Raw genomic sequence first — 12,035 nt, forward strand, 5'->3', positions numbered from 1 at the left:
AGAAATGTTTTTTAAAATACAGAGCATTTTGGAGGAGCCTAGAAGGCAAATAGTCTCAAAGAAGTATTTCATTGGTTCTTTAGAAGTATACTTCAAAGGTTGCAAATCAAGAAAAACGTTTCATTTTCACAAGTTAAACTTTCCTACAATATGGAACAAAGAAAAGAAGAAGGCAAATCCTAGACAATTCAACAAGTGCACAGAAACATGCAAAGTGGAGGCAGTCAAAGGTCTTTGTGAATTACAAGTGGATTGATAGAGTTTGAATCCAAGGAATTTAGTACAAAGTTTGAGTTGACTATCTTTTGTTGTAGGACTTTGTGTCCTTTGCAACATTTGATAATACAATATAATTGGGTTTACTCTTTTACTTCTTTTACATTGAGCTGCTCTCCTTCAATTTGTTTAGCCTTAAAGTCTAGTAGAAGTAGCTCTCTAAACCTAATCAAATGCTGCTTTCCATAACCATCTAAAGGGGATGACCATTTTTCGAGCAAAATCTTTTGAGCGTCCGAGTGAAGGAAAAAAAAAGCTTCCAACTATGTAAAAATTTGGCAAAAATAGATTGGAACAAGACATAGTTTCACTTAGAAATATGCAAAGTATTATAGCAATGCCTATTTTATACACAAATCTTTACAAGAATCTTTGGGAATGGTGAATAACATAATGGGATGGCTTTTGAAGAAACCCACATGTAGAGTAGAGTTCTCTATGAAAATTCCCTTATGATCCTTCTAATAACTTTTACTTAATAGGGGGTGACATTGAAAACCCTCTCTCAACCTAGTCTAATGAAAGGGTTTATCCAAAGAAACCTCATTGAATTAAGCCATTAAGGTAGTTTTGCCAGTGAAACCCCTTTGAAGTAGGTCTTCCAAGGTAGTTTCGCTGGCGAAACTACCATGGACAACACTTTTAAAAGTGGCATAACTTTCACATCCAATGTTCAAATACAGTCATTCAGCCACTCAAATTAATTGGAAAACCTCATTTGAGCACATCTATGGGGTTGAATTTTGGAAAATATTGCATATCTAGTATTAAATATAACATGTATTTTATGAGAGTGATATATAAGCCCAAGTTAATACTTATTTATAGTAATTTAAACTTCTTTAGAAACATATCCATAAATATCTTGTTATTTATGTTATTAAAACACTAGAAAGCTCATCATATTCATATAAAATGTGTTTAATAAGTAATTATATATGTATAATATTATTATATTGAGAGTGGTTATGAGGGATGTTTCTTAAAGGGATTGTTTTTCAACACTTTTTCAAGGTAATAACAGGGGTACAAAGGATGTCTGTGAAGAAGAAAATTTATGTTATGTAAAATTAAATGAGTGAAAATTCTGTATATTTTTATGATAAAGGGATCTAGATCTAGTGAAAATAAAAGTGTTAAAACCATGTTTACTAAATAAATACAATTTTTAAATCTCTTGAATAACACACTCGAATAAACCTACTCATAGGTTTTTGCTCGTAAAATTGATGCATCCCCATCTAAACATCTAGGATTTTCAATTCCAAGTGCTAAAGCATAAGCAATGTATGTCAAAGAGTACCTTGCCCTTGAGCGTTGTTCACCTGGGCAATACCCAAAAATGTCCAAAGAAAATAACTCCTCAATTAATATAACCTTGTCCTTCCGCCAATTTACCTGGTATCCACCAAGAAACTTTGACAAACATTTGAAAACCTAGATAGTCGCCTCTCTATCATTACTTTTAACTATATATGGTAAATCAAAATCTTGGCAGAGGACATCTTGCTCATATATTGTGCAAGGAAAGACAACTGTCCAAGTCCCCTTTCTCTGCTCCCAATGGACCTTCTTAGAAAACTGACATCTTCAATATAGAGCTACAATATTAAAAAAGCAGTAATGAGAAATATGTACACAGGTCATGATAAAAAGATCTAGCAAAGAAAATAGTGATAGTATACCTTCGTATTCTCATTGTCCTCCAACATTTTATCTATTCAAAGATCAGTGCTTCTTTCTAGGCTATTTTGTGTTTTCCTCTACTCCTCCACCTTTGGCATTTTGACCTTATTGAAGGTCTCATCATCCATGCCCTTCTCATTTCTAGCTTTTTGAAAGCACATTAAGAGTGCCTCCTTGGGGTCAAATGTATCTTCTAGGATCTTTAATCCATCATTTTCAATTCCAACATCCTTGTCTGCACTTATAGAATTGAGCAATTAAGGCCAAGGCATAATCTTCTTTGAGGTCAAAGATGACGAGTAGATCTGATAGTAGATAATACTCTTGACCTTGAATAGTGAAGGAGGGAAGAATAGGTATAGATGGAGTACAGGTCTCAAAATTCAATCTTTTAGTAGAGATAGCTTTGTTTATTGTTTCTGACTTCAAGGCTACAAGATCCAAGGATGCAACCTCCTTTCTCTCTTCCTCAAGATTAATATCCTCCTCTTCTAGTTCCTGAGCCTCTTCTATATAAATCTATATTTGTCTTCAATACCAGTTTCTTCCCTAGGATCTTTCATATCCTCCTCTAGCATGTCTTCATGACCTTCATAACAAAGATTTAAAAACACAACAAAACAAAGGCTCTCCTCCAAGAGCCTACATGCCCTAGGATGAATATTGCAAGCCACTTTGTATATTTATGGAAAGGTGACAAACCTCCTATTGATGGGAATCCTGAGCTTTTGGTCCATAATAATCAGATCCTTGGCAGGAACATATGACTTGAGTTGCTCACTCAGGCTTGCAACACAGTGTTCTGTGGGGAGCAATCCCTCAAGAGTTGCGAGTTTGGAATCCAAAGTCATTCAGTTGTCTACGGAGTCAGCAAGCATGGATGCAACAATTGGAAGACTGGGTTGTGGTCTTGGAAGCACACTTGGAGGCCACTCAGCAGTTACATTCATAGTATGTTTCCAGAATTCAAGAGGAATTGTTACGCCAACGTACTACCAATGGACTGGCTGAGTATTTGCGGCCTTTTCTTGGTATAGTCAGTGTCAATATGGAGTAGATGGGTTCATTTCTTGATGCTCTCCAAGGGGATGTCTATGCAGAATGGGACATGCAATTTGCATGTTGCCCCATGCACTTTTACTTTCAAGGTAATGCCATTTGGTCCCACTAATGTTCATGTAGATAGAGTTTGCTCCTTATTTGGGAATCTTTTTTGAGGTATTACTAGATGATTTTTTCATATTCTCCACGCAAAATGAGCATGCCATGAAGGTCTATATGGCCTTTCAAGGGATTGATGAAGCAAATGGTAGCCTCAACCCTAAGAAATGCACTATTGGAGCCACTCAAGGTAGGTTGCTTGGGCATATTGTCCTAGCAGATGGGTTCGGCCCGATCAAAAAAAGGTAGATGCAATTCTTAGGCTTCCCCCACCAACTACAAAGCATCAGGTGCATTCCTTTGTGAATATGGTAGGATATTATGCATTTCATTGATCAGTGTGCCACTTTGACATGACCCATGACTATGTTGTTGAAAGATGTTGTTGATTTCTCTTAGAATGAGGACTGTGATCAACAATTTATGCAAATCAAGGGTGCTCTTGCTTTTTAACCCATCCTATGCAATCTTGATTGGTCCAACATCAGCCCAGGGTTTGGGGAGCACACTTTGGTAGGAACTCTTCTCCAATAAGGGGAGGACCACTTTATGTATCCCATTTGGTTTGCCGCACGATAGATGCTTGAAACAGAGTAGTTCTATTCAAAGGCCGACAAGCATGCTCTTTCTTTAGTGTTTTGCATTGAAAAGTTTCAGCACTATGTGACAAGTAGACCCTTTATCATCATTTTAAGCAATGGCCTTGCAAAGCAGGTTTTGCAGTCACCAAATCCCTTACACTAGTTAGCTAAGAGGTTGGCAATGCTTCAAGAATATGATTTTTCTTTCAAGATCGTAAAAGGGTGTTGTTCAAGTTTGAATAATTCCTTGATTGATTTGGAAGAATGTCTTGATATGTGAACCTTATAGCAGCCATAGAAGTAAATGATCCATGATCCATGGTATGGAGGCATTTATAGGTCTTTGGCTACTTTTTCTTTTCCACCTGATAGCACCAATTAGGAGCGGAATAAGATCCACAAAGATAGTAAGCGCTATACCCTCTTTGATGGGGTGTTATACTACCAAGGCATGGATGCAGTATTGAGGAGGGATATTGATTTAGATGAAATGCCTAATGCATTGAAGCAGTACTATGATGGGTTTTGTGGTGGATATTATGCACCAGACTATACTACCAAAAAGATCTTACATGCAGGATATTACTTGGGCCAACTATGTTTAAAGATGTTGCCATGTATTGTGAGCCCTACCAATTATTTGGTAGGAAGAATTTGCAACCTAGGCAACACTACCCTGCGATGTCCATCTATCCATTTCAAAAGTGGGGGATAGATTTTGTGGGGCATCTACCAATGACAGCCTGCAAGAAGAAGTATCTTTTGGTGGCCATGCAATATGTCACCAAGTGGGCCAAAGCCATAGCTCTCTCAATAGCAGCAAATGCTAAGATAGTCTCTAATTTCATCTTTGAGCGCATATGCATTCAGTTTTGAACACCTATGGAGATATGTCAGATCATGGGAGCCCGTTGAAGCTGTGCAATTGTTTATGGATCATATGGGTATCAATAACCACACTTCTAACATCTATCATCCAACATCCATGGGTCAAGTGGAGTGAACCAATGGCCTCTTGTGCAACTTCATATGGGTAAGATGGCAGCTGGACATCGGAGACAGTGCGACACTGAAGTAGTTTGAGCATACAACATCACTCACAAGATGTCCACTAAACATACTCCTTTTGAATTATGTATGGTACCGAAGCAGTTCTACCACTGGAGATAGAGATCCCTACCTTTAGGTTAGCACGGAAGCAAAAAATGACCAAAGATGAATAGGTAGAAGCAATGTTGATACAACTTGAAAAATTAGAATTTAGATGAAACTCGACAGCCTTGAGCCCCATCAAGGGAATGAATGCAACACACACAGAGGATGATATAGCATACTCAATGGATAGAGAACAGCCATCAAACATGCTTGAGATGGGTGACCATTTTGTAGTGCTCATTTCCCCTACAAATGATGAGGAGGAGGATGATTACATGGTGCTATGCAGGCAACCCAAAATACTAATGTCAGAGTAACGAAAGGATGGTGGAGGTAATCTGTTCAACATTGGAGATGAAGTGGGGTTATGGAGTCTTCTATGCAAAATTTCATAGTGGAAGAAACAATCCTTTCCTATGTAATGAGGCACCACCTGCTATAGTGCATGTTGATGCAGTGTTGACAAAATTAAGTTCTAAATGTTGCCAGTAAAGCACAAGGTTAAATGCCATAGAACATTGTAGAAATCTTGGTAAATATTTTATTGTGAGGTCTACATGATGTAGTGTTGATATTGTTTTAGTATGGATTTATTACTGCTAAAGTATCTATTTATTGTGTTGATATTGTTTTAGTATGGATTTAGTACTACTTTATTGTGCTGATATTGTTTTAGGATGGATTTAGTACTGATTTATTTATGTTGACATAGTATTTTTTTAGTATGAATTTAGTACTAATGTAGTACTTATATAGTACTGGATTTTGTTTTGATTTAGTATAAATATATTAGTGCTCATATGGTATTAGTTTAGTATGGATTTAGTACTAATTTTCTAACAATGTTGATCTCTAGTACTTCTTTTGTGTTCTTATAATACAAATTTAGTACTGCTTTAATAGTGTTTTGCATAGCTAGTCATCGGTTAAGTATGAATACAAGCATTAAGTAGTACCACAACACTTTCATTTCAAAAAGAGGGCTATTTATTACTAAATCAAAATAACATCATCATATGAAAGGAGCAAAACGAAACTTGATGAGCCAGTATAGCCATATGAGTAGTAACCAGAGCAATGTTCGAGGTGTTGGTAACATGAGAGAATCTCAAGAACATAACACTTTAGAGGCAAGTGTAACCAAGGTAAGTATATCAAATCCCAAAGAAATTTTATTCTTTCTTTGCTCCATCTTGAGAGGGGTGCACAATAGCATGAGAGGGGACACAATAGCATGCACGTCTAGCAATAGATTCCAATTTTCTTTTTATAAAGTCCAAATGTTCAAATGCAAGGGCAATGTCCATCTTGAGGTTATCTCTGATCTTATGAATAAGTGCATCTACTACTTTGATATAATACTTTTGGGCTTGTATGCATCAACCAATGAAGAGTTAGCTTAGTTACATTAAAAAATATACCTTTAAAGAGGAATGGTATTCTTTGAAACCAAATAAATAACAATAATTGGACCCTGAGGACCATAAGCATGCAAGGCCACAAAATTATCCTATTCTAAGCCAAGAAATTAGTAGAGAGGTGAACATAGTGCTTTAACTATGGAAAGAGAACAAGTAGAAACTCTACCTAGACATGCATTGATAGCAACATAGAGAATACTACCTGCTGGTAGATGAGCCCCATATCTTCCATTAGCTTGAGTAGCTGTTCCTTTGTAGGAATGCACCTCTATGGCTTTGGACATAAATCACATTGCTAAGCCTGCACGTATGGCCCCCGCTTTGCTCTTCTATGCATGCAGGCAGTGATAGAGGGATCTGTTGATGATGACAAGTTTGCTTGTATAAATTTCACTTCTTTGATATAGAGGCAGGTCTTACCTGGAGTCCATCTGTTTGGAGTCCACCTGTGATGTGTGTAGCTTCCCAATATTTGCCTAGGTGCCATCTGAGTTTTGGAGGGCTAGGAAAGAGTTTCCACCCAAAGCTTCATTAAAATCCTGAGAAGTCCTACTCTTTTACAACGTCTTCTGAGAAGTCCTGCTCTCCAACAAGAAGGCAAAGCTCACATGGGAGGTCTGTTCACAATCCACTCTGAGAACTGAAGATTTCATGCTAGTATGGCACCCTTTATTTTGTGTCACATGTCAATGGTACTAGCAAAAATTCCAAGCCTGTGAAGTTAGAACCTATCACTCCACCACTCACATCACCTTTCTCCATCAAGTCGTTACACATCGAGTGCCTTTGCCAACGAGAATGAGGAGCCATCCTTTTCATGATCTGGTATAGTTCTCATTTATTACTCACATGTTTCATGTCTTACATCATTGCATCTTGCAGTGAATCCATCCTAAGAAGCTATCACCTCACCAGTCACATCACCATTCTCCATCAAGAATCCACCTCAACTTCCTTTCCTTCTTTTGTAATGAGGAGCCATCCTTTTTATGATCCAATATATAATTTTGTACTATAATTTTCCACTAATATAGTATTGATTTAGTATGGAATTATTATTGAGATAGTACTAATATATTAGTGTTGATATAGTATTGATTTATATGAATTTAGTAGTGATATAGTACTAGTTTAGTACTAATACGTTGGTGCTGACATAGTATTGTTTTAGTATGAATTTACTATTGATTTAGTACTAATTTAGGTTTGATTTAGAAATAATATATTAATTCTAATATAGCATTATTTTAGTATGGAATTAGTATTGATTGAGTAATTACTCCTAATAAGTAGTTAGTGTTTCTTAGACTTTTAGTACTTCTTTAGTGTTCATTTGTACTAGTCTAGGAATCATGTAGTAGTAGTTTCTTTGTAGACTTTTTTTGTGTTCATTTAGTATAGATTTATTACTACCTTAATAGTGTTTTGCATAGCTACTCACCAATTAAATATGTGAATTGTGCTCTTTTCTAGAGATAAATATTTATTAATGTGTCTTTCAAAATAACCCTTGAGGGGTCCCTTTTAGGGACATATTGACAAATACATTGATAATCAATTGTCTGTATAAAAGAGCATAGTTTATTCTATGTTTTTTGTGCAAATGATTTTGTGGCAGTAAAAAAATGGTTTTTGCCTCAACATAAAGCCCATCGCATGCACATAACAAACACAACACACAATCTTCACAACCCTTTTCCAAATCTCTCAACAAAATCCAAACATAATACTTGAATTGCATTTCATAAAAGGTATTGAATTGCAAGAAGATATCCCATTTCAAAAAACACATATAATTGAAAAGGTAACAAAGTTTGATTTAAGTTGCATGATAGAAAAACACTCTCTATAAAAAGATTGCATAAAGAGAGAGAGAGAGAGAGAGAGAGAGAGAGAGAGAGAGAGGACAATAAACAACATTACTTAAGGAAATTGATTCTTTACATATAATTGGCAACTTAGGGTCATTACAAATGCCAGCAACTTAACTTGCTTCCCACCCCTGTTAATTCTTTTTCTCTTACATCTTTACTAGTTATGCCAATACTTTAATTGATTCATCATCATCATAGTTAATGTGCTTATGTTCCCAAACATACTACCACGGGTGTGGGCTACAATCCCACTCATGTAGCCATGGCTGCAACACCTTCATGAGGGAATGCATGTAACTACCATCATTGGGGTAAAATGGTGGAGGAGTGAAGGTACAACATCTATCATTCCTAGCCAGTCCCTGTACATTACATGATCAACAATGAGCATGTTTGTGTCATTAAATAAGGGGTGTGATTGCCAAGCCACTTGAACGTTCTGAAACTACACTGATTGATCAAGGTGCAATGAGCTATTGAACTCCGCAATCTCAGAATCGCTCTATGAATAGACAGCCACATAATCTATCCATCACCACCTTCCTTGGAAATCAGTAATGGATGGTCCTCTGTATCTTTTGCAATTGAGTTCCACTCCACTGGCAATACAACCATAAACTTTTGTAGGCACCATTCTAGGATAGTTAATGCATCTGACCTAACCACATGCATGACATCTTTAGACTCATTGACAACTTTTACCCTATGGCATTTTTTGACGATAGAACTAATGTTAAAATCGCTATAGGTACACAGAAGAAGCTCTATCATGTCAAGTACGAGGCATTTGGTGGGATGATTTGGGTTTCACCTTGTGTTTGGATCCACCAGCAATGGTTCAGGGGATGACAATGAAGACTCTTTGTGGAGTGATGAGGGGATGTTGTAGCCTGATGATGAGGGCTCTTGGTAGGGTTATGATGGCAAGGGGATGTTGAAGTCTAATGATGAGGGGATGCTATGCCACAAAACAATATGCATACATCTTCCCTACATCCACATGCTCTACATCCAATTGCCTTGCATCCACATGCTATATATCTCTGCATACACCTTCCCTACTTCCAGATGCTCTACATACAATTGCCCTACATTCACCTTGTTTGCATCCTCCTGCCCTTCATCCACCTACCTTAAACCCTTCCCTACATCCACCTGCTCTGCTTCCACTTGCCTTACATCCCTTTGCTCTGAATCCACCTTTCTTACATAAGAAAGCCATGCATCCACATCCCCTAAGTCCACGTGCCTTGCATCCACCTGAGCTCAGTCCACTGCCTCTGCATTTAACCAAAAAAGTAACCATTTTAATACAATTACAAGGACAATGGCACTTGCATAACATATCCATGTACAACCTATCTTCAAGTCCCAAGGAATGGAGGATAGTGATTAGCAAATGGGCTTTGTGCAAGCATTTCTTTCTAAGACATTAAGTGGTAGAGATGTAATTCTTTGTTGCACATCATGCCCATTTGTAGGTGTTGGATCTGACACCAAATGTCCAATAATGTTTTTTGCATCAGCCAATTTTCGTTTGAAGTTTCTTTACCATATTCAATCGAATTTTTAGCATTATAACCATTAGCAAATCTATTTTCTAACACTTCCTAGGCATTGACAAGTGTTTATTTATCTTGCAATGATAGGCATCATCACATCCTTGGCATTGAAGTTAGTTAGATTGAGCACAAGTCCCACTCTTATAAAAAACTTAAGCTTCCTTGACATCAAAGTTAGTCAAATTTAGTGCAAATCCTACTCTTTTTGATAACTTTACCTTCTTTACCTAGTCATTGACGAGTATAGTTTTTTTTGTGTTTTTGGATAAATTTTTAAATTGATACATGTATTCAATAGTGAATTTTCGTTTATCATAAATGTTGTGATTGAATATGCTATATGTATCTATAACAATGATATCATTACAATCTTTTGCCATTTTGTTGAGCATAGATTGAACAGTGAACTCTCAATTTTGAAGTTTTGAAAATATATATTTAGCATGATAATGATGTTTGTGAAGATGGCTCTAAGAATGAATCAATATGGACCAAGATATTTTAAAATTTTTTGAAACAATGCCTTAAAACTCGATGCAATTGTTAAGTTTGTCATTATTTCAAGAAGGTACAAATCCACCTTGAATGAAATGATGCTATTGTGGCATGAAGGACTAAACACTCTAAGATCAAAAAGTTGGTGCAAGTTGGAGGGATCTTAATCTCTTGCTATAGTGAAACTTTCAAACTAGGTACTTATGTGAATAGAATAAGCTCATTAGGATTATTGTGATTGAATTAGTCTCTAGGTAATCTCTAACTTCTTTTTTTATTTTTTATTTAGAAAAGTCTTATCATTGGGTACTCATGGTTAATCTCTAACTTATAATTGGGTACTCATGGTTTATATCGAACTTATCATTGGATACTCATAATTTAGTTCAAGTGGATTGATTAGGCTTAGTTGGAGTAACTTGGCTTGGATCAATTATGTTAAATTGAATAAACGGGTAATCTCTAACTTATCATTGGGTACTCATAATTTAGTTCAAGTGGATTGATTAGGCTTAGTTGGAGTAACTTGGCTTGGATCAATTATGTTAAATTGAATAAACTTAGGATAGGTTTATCCTGACCAAGCATTAAAGCATTAATTGCCTTAACTTGAGTAAAATTGGTCGATGGCTAACTATGACAAAGGTTTAGATTGGTTGGCCTAGATTAGTTTAAACAAGGTTAAATAAACTAGACCTAGTTTGATGACATGACAAGGGACTACTACTATAACAAGCATTAGTTAAATAAACTTGACCTAGTTTGACATAACAAGCATTAGTTTGATGACATGACAAGGGACTACTACCATAACAATCAATGTGTTAGCGAACATGGCTTGTTGCATCACTAATTATTGCTATGTGGGATTGTGGTGAGGAGAAATGACCCTCAAGTGAGGGAGTATTGAAAGCAAAGGGGGAAGTGCAAGGGTTGATGGTAGATTGCAAGAGTTGTAGCAGTAGAGCATGCTATCACATGTTGGTAGTGTTAGGAAGTGTGGGCTTCATTACATTATTAAGTATTTATACATGAGCTTGACTCTCTCTCTCTCTCTCTCTCTCTCTCTCTCTCTCTCTCTCTCTCTCTCTCTCTCTCTCTCTCTCTCTCTCTCTCTCTCTCTCTCTCTCTCTCTACCTACCAAGGATATCTCTCTCATGGTTCTTATAAGGATGGCACCTAGTAATACATACTTTGTGTCTGGCTTTTGATTTCACCTAGTCTCTTTGGAAAAGATCAGAGCTCCCGAGACCCCATTCCCCCTTTTCTTTACACCCTTACAATTGAGGTGCCAATTTAAGGGTCTAATGACATGGGAGAAAAACATAGGAATTGTAAAGCACTCTTTTCAATGCCTATTTCCCATGCTTGATGTTGTTGTGTTTCAAAGAGCAAGCATATGAATTTGATGTGTTGGTTAAATATGCCTTTTTTGTTTTTTAGGTTTCTTCATGCATCTCATTACCATAGTTTTACCTTGCAATCCAAAAAGCATCTTAAACCCATTCCCCATATGTAAGGTCCATGGTTGGTTCATATTGAATTCCAGGTTGATTGCAATTAGCCTTTTTTAGAAGGTGAATCTATTGTCAAGTTCCCCCCCCTTTTTGATGCTGCCATTGTTTCACCCTGGGCCCTAAGTAAAAATTGTTTAGAGTGAGCACCCCTCCATGGGATGGAATGAACAATGGTCAAATAAATTAGTTATCTCTTGGTCCATTCCCATATACATAAAGTGCCTGGGCTGATGGAGAGTTAATCTCTGCCATCCAATCATGACATTTGCAGAAAGAGAATATGTCATCCCAATTTTGTCCAACTAGA

Source organism: Dipteris shenzhenensis, chromosome 24, assembly GCF_047967505.1.
Source record: "Dipteris shenzhenensis isolate YYH24624 ecotype China chromosome 24, Dip_SZ_1.0, whole genome shotgun sequence".
Taxonomy (NCBI): Eukaryota; Viridiplantae; Streptophyta; class Polypodiopsida; order Gleicheniales; family Dipteridaceae; genus Dipteris; species Dipteris shenzhenensis.